The sequence below is a fragment of the Hyla sarda genome, chromosome 6 (assembly GCF_029499605.1).
Source record: "Hyla sarda isolate aHylSar1 chromosome 6, aHylSar1.hap1, whole genome shotgun sequence".
NCBI lineage: Eukaryota > Metazoa > Chordata > Amphibia > Anura > Hylidae > Hyla > Hyla sarda.
In genome coordinates, this window is record NC_079194.1 from 203,355,248 (window position 1) to 203,367,856 (window position 12,609).

Here is a 12,609-nt window from a genome sequence, read left to right on the forward strand (position 1 = left end):
ATGAACGCCGCCCCGGAAACCCGCCTGGTGTCCCGGAAGATCGCGTCAGCGATCCCGATCACATGACAAGTTAGGTGACCAAGATCGCGCAAGAGACGCGACCATCGGGGACGCCGCACAGGACCAAGGGCGGTGCACGCGCACACACAGGGGAAGCAGTGGCTTGGAACACCAGAGTCCACTGCAGATGAAGAGACATATTACGCCATCTAGTGGTACATATAGAGAATGCATCAGCAGTACACTACAGCATACATAAATATCAGACAGACATATCATAATCATAATGAAATCACATGATTACATAATTGTATCGGGAAAAAGACATGATGATAAACACAAATAAATCATACTACCCAAAAAAATTGGTTAATTAAAATGCATTTAAGAATAATACAAAAGAATACCCAAAGAAGTATGAACATCCAATATATACATATAATATAAAATAAAATTTATAATTAGTATTAACCATGGTTATCATAAATGGAGGATTCCCAATTATGGTGTATATCTTAATCATGAAAAATTAAATAATTAATAGGTGCTTGGGACCAAAATAATTTATTTTAGTGCAAAAATGAAGTAGATAAATGAATAAATTAAATATATGCAATAATTAATAATTATTCCAATACTACAATCACTTCAATATAGGTCCAAAAATTTTGGAAATTAGGATAAATGAACAAATTATCATTTCTTGTGCAAAAAGTACAAACATATTCAATTATATAAAAATAAATATAAACTAATTTATTAATTCATAAGGGGAGCATCCATATATGATATATCCCAAAAGAAATTACATGAATACAACAATAATCGCAACAGAGAAATGAAAGGAAAAAAAGAGAGGGAATGAAGGGGGAGGGGAAGAAAAAGGGGGGGAAGGAAGGGGGCGGGGGGGGGGAGGAGGGGAAAGGAGGGAAGGGAAGAAAAGGGGAGGGAGACAAGGTCGGGAAGAGGCAGAGAAAGAAAAGCAAAGAAGAGAAGAGGGGGAAGAAAAAAGTGATATCTAAATCAAATAAAGTGTGCTTAATATGCGTGTCTAGTGACAATGAGATATATATTAAAGCAAAAAATATATTGATAAGAATTTTCGTGAGAGTACATGATTATATGTGTATATCTGATCAATAAAAATTGTGAACTAATTAGTGTATAACCTAAATATCTGTACAAAATTACAATTTGCACAAAAATCTAAAGAGTGTGCTAAACCATAATAAACCATTATATTGGTGCTGAATGAAAAGGAAAAAGAAAAAAAGGAAAAGGAAAGAAGAAAAAGAAAAAAGAGAGAAAAACCGTGCTAAATAACAAAAACACACTAAAACTCACACTAGTGAACAGTACAGTGTAAAAAAAAGGAAAGAAGAGAAAAAGAACATGAAGATTAGAAGAACAAGATACTTCACCATTGCTTGAAAATAACAAAGAATGAGGAAAGAAAATAAATAATGAATAATAAAAATCAATCAATTGGACTATATCCATACATTGGTATAAACTTAAGAATTGAGTAAAAAATAATAAAGGAAAATGAGATAAAGAAGAAATAAATAAATAAAGGATGAGTGTAAATATAAGATTAATAGGAAGAAGGCGGAAGTAATTACTTTGTATATATATATATATATATATATATATATATATATATATATACATATATCAAAATACATTTGTGTTTAATAATCCATAGGAGGAAAACACCATGTTGCATCCAACAAAGCCCTGCCATAGTAAAAATATCTGCATATTGATCAATCATCGTAAACATCCATACTTGATCACTGGATGACAAAAAAATGGAGAACACGAGGTAAGTATATTAAAATACATAAAACCAGTTAAAAACAGAAGAGCGAACAAAGGAAAGACATCCTTACCCCCAATTATCAGAGAAAAGGTGCAAAGCTAAGTACCTCATTTAGTCCTTGTGGGAACATTGTTTTTAATTTCCAAATCCATTGGCTCTCACACTGGGCCAAACGTTTTGCCATGTCCCCACCCCGAATGTTTGGATATATGCGATCAATCCCTCGTATTTGAAAGCACGAAGGATTGCAGCCGTGACAACTTTTAAAATGACGGGCCACTGGTTTGAGTTCATCGCCTTCACATGCTGAAGCAGCTGCTAAGATATCTCGGACTTGTTCTCTCACGCGGACCTTCAGTGCTCTCGTTGTTGGACCAATATAGATCTTTGGGCATGAGCATGTGGAATAGTATACCACATAGCGGGTTGTACAGGTAGTATGATGTGTAATTTTGAAAGTGCGTGATCTGTCAGAGTTGTAAAATTCAGTTGTACGTATAATATTCGGGCAGGCCACACACTGACCACAGGGTACACAACCCCACCTTGGTCCTTTAGACCCAAATGCATTTTTCGGTTTTGGATGGTATTCACTTTTTGCCAGAGTATCACTCAAGTTCTTTGCTCGTCTGGCCGTCACTACCGGTCTGGGTGTCACATAATGTTGTAAAGTGGAATCAGTCATCAGTATAGGTCAATACTTGTCAAGACATTCATGCATCTTTTTCCAATGGGAATGATAGGATGTCACAAATCGTACCTTTTTGTCCGAGGGGACCCTTGTGCTTGGTTGCAGTAATTCTTGACGTGATTGTTGTCTGGCACGATTGTATGCTCGTTTCACGGTTTTATTACTGTATGCTCTGTTTACAAATCTTATCCGTAGGTCATCTGCCTGTTGTTGAAATGAACTATCAGATGAGCAGATTCTTCTTGCACGAAGATACTGCCCGTATGGGATGGCGCGTATCAGATGTTCAGGATGTGATGATGATGCATGAAGGTATGAGTTGACAGATGTCTTCTTTCTGTAGATATCAGTTTGTATATAGCCATGCTCATCTCTCTGCAAAAGAACGTCAAGAAGTTCAATGCGATTGGGATCACTAGTATAGGTAAGTTCAATGTTTTTGTCGTTGCTGTTAAGATGATTCATGAACTCGGCAAATTGGGCCGAGTCTCCCTGCCAGATCATGAAGATGTCATCAATGTACCGTGCCCATAAAAGGACGCAGCCCATTTCGACATCTCCACGATCCGACAGGAAGGGGTCCCTCTCCCATAGCCCCAGGAAAAGACAAGCATATGAGGGCGCACAAGCCGCCCCCATCGCTGTCCCCTGGAGCTGTAAGTAGAGGGACCCATTGAACGTAAAGAAGTTGTGACGTAATGTAAATTCGAGCGGGACATAAACATGGTACACTATGTGAAAGGTAAGTGTGGTATACTGTGTGGGACATAAGCATGGTACACTATGTAAAGGTAAGCGTGGTATACTGTGTGGGACATAAGCATGGAACACTGTGAAAGGTAAGCGTGGTATACTGTGGGACATAAGCATGGAACACAATGGAAGGTAAGTGTGGTATACTGTGGGACATAAGCATGGAACACTATGGAAGGTAAGCGTGGTATACTGTGCGACATAAGCATGGAACACTATGGAAGGTAAGCGTGGTATACTGTGTGACATAAGAATGGAACACTGAAAGGTTAGCGTGGTATACTGTGTGGGACATAAGCATGGAACACTATGTGGAAGGTAAGCGTGGTATACTGTGGGACATAAGCATGGAACACTGTGAAAGGTAAGCGTGGTATACTGTGTGGGACATAAGCATGGAACACTATGTGGAAGGAAAGCGTGGTATACTGTGGAACATAAGCATGGAACACTATGTGGAAGGTAGGCGTGGTATACTGTGTGGGAACGTATAGCAGTACGCGGTTTTGCTTGTTATCTGCTATTGTAACTGAGTTGAAACGCAATCATGGTGCAGTTGTGTAGAATGTAGCCGTGGCACAGGAAGCTAAGTGATGTCAGTACCCTGAATGAAATGAATATGTGTTATCTTGTATAAACCGTATGCGTGATAAATGCAGGGAAACATAGGTGTGTATGGCAAAGTAACACAGAACAGTGTAAGGACATGTGTAAGAAACATAAGTGCCACAATATGCCACACATAAGTGTGGCATATTGTGAAATTAAAATGTGGAATACTATGTGGTAACGTCAGCAAGGACATCCTATCACACCTGACCTCAAACATGAACAAACGTAAAAGCAATGCCATGATAACAGCCTAATAACCATACTCAACTGAGAGCCACGAGTGTAATAGGCGTGCTCCCGTTCTATAACGCGGGGCCACAGCATGTTGGGCCCGGCCTCTAACAACGTCCGGGACCCGTGGCTAATAGTGCCGCGCGCTATTAACCCTTTAGACGCGGCATTCAAAGTTGATTGCCGTGTCTAAAGTGAAATTAAAATGCTGCCGGTTAGCTCAGGGGGCTGTGCAGGACCACCGTAGTGAAATCGTTGCATCCTGAACAGCTGTAGGACACGAGGAGGGTCCCCTTACCTGCCTCCTGGTGTCCGATCGCCGAATGACTGCTCAGTGCCTGAGACCCAGGCATGAGCAGTCAAGTGGCAGAATCATTGATCAATGGTTTCCTATGAGAAACCATTGATCAATGTAAAAGATCAGTGTGTGCAGTGTTATAGCCCCTTATGGGATCTATAACACTGCAAAAAAAGTGAAAAAAAAAAAAGTTAATAAAGATCATTTAACCCCTTCCCTAATAAAAGTTTGAATCACCCCCCTTTTCCCATAAAAAAAAAAGAAAAAACAGTGTAAATAAAAATAAACATATATGGTATCGCCACGTGCGGAAATGTCCGCATTATAAAAATATATAATTAATTAAACTGCACAGTCAATGGCGTATGCGCAAAAAAATTCCAAAGTCCAAAATAGCGTATTTTTGGTCACATTTTATATCATAAAAAAATGAATAAAAAGCGATTAATAAGTCTGATCAATACAACAATGGTACTGCAAAAAACCTCAGATCACGGCGCAAAAAATGAGCCCTCATACCGCCCCATACGCGAAAAAATTAAAAAGTTATAGGGGGCAGAATATGAAAAATTTTAACGTAAGGAGGAAAAAATGAAAGTGAAAAAATGGAAAACCCTGAGTCCTTAAGGGGTTAATAAAAGCCTAACGTGACATACACTGATGTAGCAGGTGGGCGCACATGCATGACTACGTGTATGTAATAATAAAGTATACAAGTTATAGGCCGTGACGTGGCTAGCGGGCTTGCACTTCATGATCATAAAGTATACTAACGACCTGTTAGTGTAATAAATGTTGCTGAGAAGCATTAGATCACGGTGCATGTTGTGTATGTGCGACCATGTCTGTTTTTTTCTCTAGTTAAATTCACAAGTTATATGATTGGTGACATAAAACAGTATAGTAGAGACATATGGTGTATCTATGATAAGTGACATAACCACGGTGATGTATAACAGTATACTGACAGCAACTTACATGGTATGTATAGTACAGACCAAAAGTTTGGACACACCTTCTCATTCAAAGAGTTTTCTTTACTTTCATGACTATGAAAATTGTAGATTCACACTGAAGGCATCAAAACTAAGAATTAACACATGTGGAATTATATACATAACAAAAAAGTGTGAGACAACTGAACAAATGTCATATTCTAGGAAAGAAGACCAAGAGTCACCTCTGCTGCGGAGGATAAGTTCATCCGAGAAATTGCAGGTTAACAGCAGCTCAGATTAGAGACCAGGTCAATGCCACACAGAGTTCTAGCAGCAGACACATCTCTAGAACAACTGTTAAGAGGAGCTTGTGGGAATCAGGCCTTCATGGTAGAATATCTGCTAGGAAACCACTGCTAAGGACAGGCAACAAGCAGAAGAGACTTGGGCTAAAGGACAGGCAACAAGCAGAAGAGACTTGGGCTAAAGAACACAAGGAATGGACATTAGACCAGTGGAAATCTGTGCTTTGGTCTGATGAGTCCAAATTTGAGATCTTTGTGTGTGACTGTGTGTGTGTGTGTATGTGACTCTCTCTGTGTGTGTGTGTGTGTGTGTGTTTGTGACTGTGGGTGTGTGTGTGTATGTGACTGTGTGTGTGTGTATGTGACTCTCTCTGTGTGTGTGTGTGTGTTTGTGACTGTGTGTGTGTGTGTGTTTGTGACTCTGTGTGTGTGTGACTGTGTGTGTGTGTGTGTGTGACTGTGGGTGTGTGTGTGTATGTGACTGTGTGTGTGTGTGTATGTGACTCTCTGTGTGTGTGTTTGTGACTCTGTGTGTGTATGTGACTGTGTGTGTGTGACTGTGTGTGTGTGTATGTGACTGTGTGTGTGTGTATGTGACTCTCTGTGTGTGTGTGTGTGTTTGTGACTGTGTGTGTGCATGTGACTGTGTGTATGTGACTGTGTGTGTGTGTGACTGTGTGTGTGTATGTGACTGTGTGTGTGTGTAAGTGACTGTGTGTGTGTATGTGACTCTCTCTGTGTGTGTGACTGTGTGTGTTTGTGTGACTCTGTGTGTGTGTGTGACTGTGTGACTCTGCGTGTGTGTGTTTGTGCGACTCTGTGTGACTGTGTGTGTTTGTGACTGTGTGACTTTGTGTGTGTGTGTGGGGGGGGGGGGAGGGTTGAACCAGCGATCTAATGTGGGGAGACTTTAACCCATTGTGGGGAACCTGCGGCCTAATGTGGGGAAACTACTACCAAATGTGCGGAGTCTATGCTACTTAATGTGGGGAGTCTATGCTACCTAATGTGGGGAAACTGCTACCTAATGTGGGGAATCTGTGCTACCAAATGTGGGGAGTCTAAGCTACCTTATGTGGGGAATCTGTGCTACCGAATGTGGGGAATCTATGCTACCTAATATGGGGAAACTGCTACCTAATGTGGGGAAATTGCTACCTAATGTGGGGAATCTGTGCTACCTAATGTGGGGAAATTGCTACCTAATGTGGGGGAACTGGTACCAAATGTGGGGAATCTATGCTGCCTAATGTGGGGAAAATATGCTACGTAATGTGGGGAAACTACTACCTACCTAATGTGGGGGAACTGCTGCCTACCTAATGCTCCCCCCCCCCCCCGGCAGTAGCACCCTCATTATCCACCAGCAACCCCCCCCCCCCCCCCCAGCAGTAGCACCTCCATCAGCAGATCCTGATGGTGGATGATGGCGGTGCTCCTGCCAGGAGGATGATCCTGCGGATGGATGATGGGGGTGATACTGCCAGGGGGGATGGCCAGTAGCACCCTCATCATCCTCCAGCAACACCCCCCCAGTAGTAGCACCCCCATCATCCACTAGCAACACCACCAATACCCCCCTCCCGTGGTAATAGCATCAGCTAATGGATGTTGAGGGGTGTTACTGCGGTTGTGGTATTATATTCAGAGGGTGCACTGTATGGCAACGTTATATTCAGAGGGCGCAGTTTGTGGTAGTATTATTAGAGATGAGCGAACTTACAGTAAATTTGATTCGTCACGAACTTCTCGGCTCGGCGGTTGCTGACTTTTCCTGCATAAATTAGTTCAGCCTTCAGGTGCTCCGGTGGGCTGGAAAAGGTGGATACAGTCCTAGGAAAGAGTCTCCTAGGACTATATCCACCTTTTCCAGCCCACCGGAGCACCTGAAAGCTGAACTAATTTATGCAGGAAAAGTCATCAACTGCCGAGCCGAGAAGTTCGTGACAAATCGAATTTACTGTAAGTTCGCTCAGCTCTAAGTATTATATTCAGAGGGCGCAGTGGGTGGTAGTATTATATTCAGAGGGTACAGTATGTGGCAGATTTATATTAAGAGGGCACAGTATGTGGCAGATTTATATTCAGAGTGTACAATATATGTTGGTATTATATTCAGAATGTACAGTGTGTGGCAGTATTATATTCAGTGGGTACAGTGTGTGGCGGTATTATATTCAGGGGTACAGTATGTGGCAGATTTATATTCAGAGGGTACAGTATGTGTTGGTATTCAGAATGTACAATGTGTGGCAGTATTATTTTCAGTGGGTACGGTGTATGGAAGGTTTATAATCAAAGAGTATAGTGTATAGTAGTATTATATTTAGAGGATACAGTGTCTGGCAGGTTTATAATAATACTTGTTTTCATATAGAGGATGAGAATGCGCTGAAATAGTGAGGAGACGTCTGGGCGTCACATTCTACAGAGAGAAGTTTTAGCTGAAACAAGTCCAGGCGGTATGTACCATCTGAATTAGATAAGGAAAGACTATAGAGAAGACGTCACCTGTAGTCACTGATATCATTGTGTATTCTCCTCACTATAGAGAAGACGTCACCTGTAATCACTGATATCATTGTGTATTCTCCTCACTATAGAGAAGACGTCACCTGTAATCACTGATATTATTGTGTATTCTCCTCACTATAGAGAAGATGTCACCTGTAATCACTGATATCATTGTGTATTCTCCTCACTATAGAGAAGATGTCACCTGTAATCACTGATATCATTGTGTATTCTCCTCACTATAGAGAAGCCGTCACCTGTAGTCACTGATATCATTGTGTATTCTCCTCACTATAGAGAAGACGTCACCTGTAATCACTGATATCATTGTGTATTCTCCTCACTATAGAGAAGACGTCACCTGTAGTCACAGATATCATTGTGTATTCTCCTCACTATAGAGAAGACGTCACCTGTAATCACTGATATCATTGTGTATTCTCCTCACTATAGAGAAGACGTCACCTGTAATCACTGATATCATTGTGTATTCTCCTCACTATAGAGAAGACGTCACCTGTAATCACTGATATCATTGTGTATTCTCCTCATTAGAGAATACGTCACCTGTAATCACTGATATCATTGTGTATTCTCCTCACTATAGTGAAGATGTCACCTGTAATCACTGATATCATTGTGTATTCTCCTCATTAGAGAAGACGTCACCTGTAGTCACTGATATCATTGTGTATTCTCCTCATTAGAGAAGACATCACCTGTAGTCACTGATATCATTGTGTATTCTCCTCATTAGAGAAGACATCACCTGTAGTCACTGATATCATTGTGTATTCTCCTCATTAGAGAAGACATCACCTGTAGTCACTGATATTGTGTATTCTCCTCACTATAGAGAAGACGTCCCTGTAGTCACTGATATCATTGTGTATTCTCCTCATTAGAGAAGACATCACCTGTAGTCACTGATATCATTGTACATTCTCCTCTCTATGTCCTATCAGAGCTGTAGTCGCATGTCAGTTCTACAGTTATGGTGAGTGAAACTACAACTCCCAGCATGTCCTCACCACTGCTCAAAGGGGTACTCTACTGTAAAACATTTTTTTTAATCAACTGGTGCTACAAAGTTAAACAGATTTGTAAATTACTTCTATTTAAAAATTAATTTAAACTTAAAAACTAATTTAAACTTAATCCTTCCAGTACTTATTAGCTGCTGTATAAGCGATTCACAGGAAGTTATTTTCTTTTTTAATTTATTTTCTGTCTGACCACAGTGCTCTGTGCTGACACCTCTGTCCATGTCAAAAACTGTCCATATTAGGAGCAAATCCCCATAGCAAACCTATCCTGCTCTGGACAGTTCCTGACCTTGACAGAGCTGTCAGCAAATAGCACTGTGGTCAGACTGGAAAGAACTACACAACTTCCTGTGGAGCATACACTAGCTTATAAGTACTGTAAGGATTAAGATTTTAAATAGAAGTAATTTAAAAATCTGTTTAACTTTCTGGCACCAGTTGATATAAAAGAAAATGTTTTCCAGTGGAGTACCCCTTTAAGTAATTCTGGGAGCTGTATATTTAAATGGTGAAAACTTCTTTAACACTTTCCTATTCTGTGGCAACTGGTATATCTGATTATTATACTGGAATTTCTCACAATGCGCTACAACAGGTGGTGTCTGTCACAACAGGCTAAAAACTTACTGGGGGGAGGGGGTAGGTATGGGGTGACACCATTTTCTACCGCACCGGGTGACACCAACCCTAGCAACGCCACTGCCGTGAAGCATTGAGGAAGAGGTGTGATGGTGTCGGGGTGCTTTGCTGGTGACACTGTTGGGGATTTATTCAAAATTGAAGGCATACTGAACCAGTATGGCTACCACAGCATCTTGCAGCGGCGTGCTATTCCATCCAGTTTGCGTTTAGTTGGACCATCATTTATTTTTCAACAGGACAATGACCTCAAACACACCTCCAGGCTGTGTAAGGGCTATTTGACCATGAACGAGCGTGATTGGGTGCTGCACCTGATGACCTGGCCTCCACAGTCACCAGACCTGAACCCAATGAAGGCAAAAGGCCCAATAAGTGCTAAGCATCTCTGGGAACTCCTTCAAGACTGTTGGAAGACCATTTCAGGTGACTACCTCTTGAAGCTCATCAAGAGAATGCCAAGAGTGTGCAAAGCAGTAATCAAAGCAAAAGTTGGCTACTTTGAAGAACCTAGAATATGACATATTGCCAGTTGTTTCACACTTTTTTGTTATGTCTATAATTCCACATGTGTTAATTCATAGTTTTGATGCCTTCAGTGTGAATCTATAATTTTCATAGTCATGAAAATAAAGAAAACTCTTTGAATGAGAAGGTGTGTCCAAACTTTTGGTCTGTACTGTAAATGTGGTGTACATAAATAAATGCACTGGTGATGTACAACAGTACAATGTATAATGTACAATTTATACATGGCCTATAAATGGATGATATGCTGTCTGAGATAGAACTCTATCCTGGGCTGCAGCATGAAAGAGCGTACAGATGCAGGGACACAGAAGAAGAGTCTCCAGCAAGGGGACAGTATGGAGAGCGGTTGTGAGCATAAAACTGGATTACAAAATGTCACATATAAAGGAAAAGGTAATCTCGGGAATGTAAGAACACAGTCAAAACACAACACTTAGCAGGAATATGGAGCTCAACGCTAAGATGTATACATCTGGAGATTCAGCAGCCTGTGCCACTCACTCTGTCAGGCCAAACACATCCTCCTGCTGCAGTCAGTTTTATGTTTAAGCTACAGCTGGGACCTCCTGACTTTACAAAGACCTACTACTAGTGATCTCTGCAGACTAAGGCTGGGTTCACATCGCGTTTTCTCCCATACGGGAGCGCATGTATGCCTTTCTATGTGCTCCCGTATGAGCTCCCGGCTCATTTTTGCGCCGTATGCACTTTTACAACCGGACCTAAAACCGTGGTTGACCACAGTTTTAGGTCTGGGGAAAAAGCGCATACAGCGCAAAAATGAGCCAACCGGACCGAACGTTTCACTCCGGCCGGCTCATTGAAATTAATTACATACGGGAGCGCATAGAAAGGCATACGGGAGCGCATACAGCAGGGGGGAGCTAAAACCTCACGCTCCCGTATGCCTTTCTATGGGAGAAAACGTGATGTGAACCAGCCCTAAGAGATTGAAGCAGGAATTAACCTCCGCCAGAGTTAACCTCAGGCTGAAATATGCGTGTCAGAGCTGGAGCCCTGGAGACTGCACAGCTACATGTGTTTACTGAACGAGGGTCCATACTGACCAGACAGCATATTGTAGGAGCGAGATGTAGCTGCTTCAAAGCCTGCAGCATGAAAGGTACCATGACACATAGGCTAGCGAACAGTGCCTCTCTGCAATGTATGCACTCAAACCTCCCGCCAAGACCACAGCATCTGGTGCAATGACACCTTGCATGCTGCCAACAGCACCTATGTTGATCAGGTGGATTTATAAAGACAAGAATCCTCCCACAAATCAGGTTATCCTAATTAAGTTAACCAATACATGAACTGGTTCTGTGTGTATAATGTATCTTGACTCTAGCCTACCTTAATATACTACCTAACTTTCCTCTGTTCCCATAATCTCATAAATTCGATTTTATGAAATGCTGTATTTTTTGATTAAACAGTGAACATTACATTTTTTAAGTTTTTTGTGAAGTTCTTTTTTGTTGCTTATAGTTTTTTGTTCTGCTTCAGAGCAGTTGTCCAGAGCAGTTGTTTACTTTCAGTAAATCCATTTGTATTTTTTTCCTGTTACATAGTTACATAGTTACATAGTTAGTACGGTCGAAAAAAGACATATGTCCATCAAGTTCAACCAGGGAATTAAGGGGTAGGGGTGTGGCGCGATATTGGGGAAGGGATGAGATTTTATATTTCTTCATAAGCATTAATCTTATTTTGTTCCAGGAATGTATCTAATCCTGTTTTAAAGCTGTTAATTGTTCCTGCTGTGACCAGTTCCTGAGGTAGACCGTTCCATAAATTCACAGTCCTCACGGTAAAGAAGGCGTGTCGCCCCTTGAGACTAAACTTTTTTTTCTCCAGACGGAGGGAGTGCCCCCTCGTCCTTTGGGGGGGTTTAACCTGGAACAGTTTTTCTCCATATTTTTTGTATGGGCCATTAATATACTTATATACGTTTATCATATCCCCCCTTAAACGTCTCTTCTCAAGACTAAACAATTGTAACTCCTTTAATCGCTCCTCATAGCTAAGATGTTCCATGCCCCATATTAGTTTAGTCGCGCGTCTCTGCACCCTTTCCAACTCCGCAGTGTCCCTTTTATGGACAGGTGACCAAAACTGAACAGCATATTCCAGGTGAGGCCGTACCAATGCTTTATAAAGGGGGAGTATTATGTCCCTGTCCCTTGAGTCCATGCCTCTTTTGATACATGACAATATCCTGTTGTC

At 41.3% G+C, this 12,609-nt stretch overlaps 1 long non-coding RNA gene across 2 annotated transcripts in view; it reads left to right on the plus strand.

The window, feature by feature from the left end:
• LOC130276638 (uncharacterized) overlaps positions 1 to 10,972 on the plus strand; it is a 36,920-nt gene extending 25,948 nt beyond the window's left edge. For both annotated transcript variants that reach the window (XR_008845198.1, XR_008845199.1), the window contains exons 2-3: positions 8,028 to 8,112; positions 10,089 to 10,972. This is a non-coding gene — a long non-coding RNA (uncharacterized LOC130276638). The remainder of the gene's footprint in view (positions 1 to 8,027; positions 8,113 to 10,088) is intronic.
• Positions 10,973 to 12,609: the final 1,637 nt, after the last annotated feature.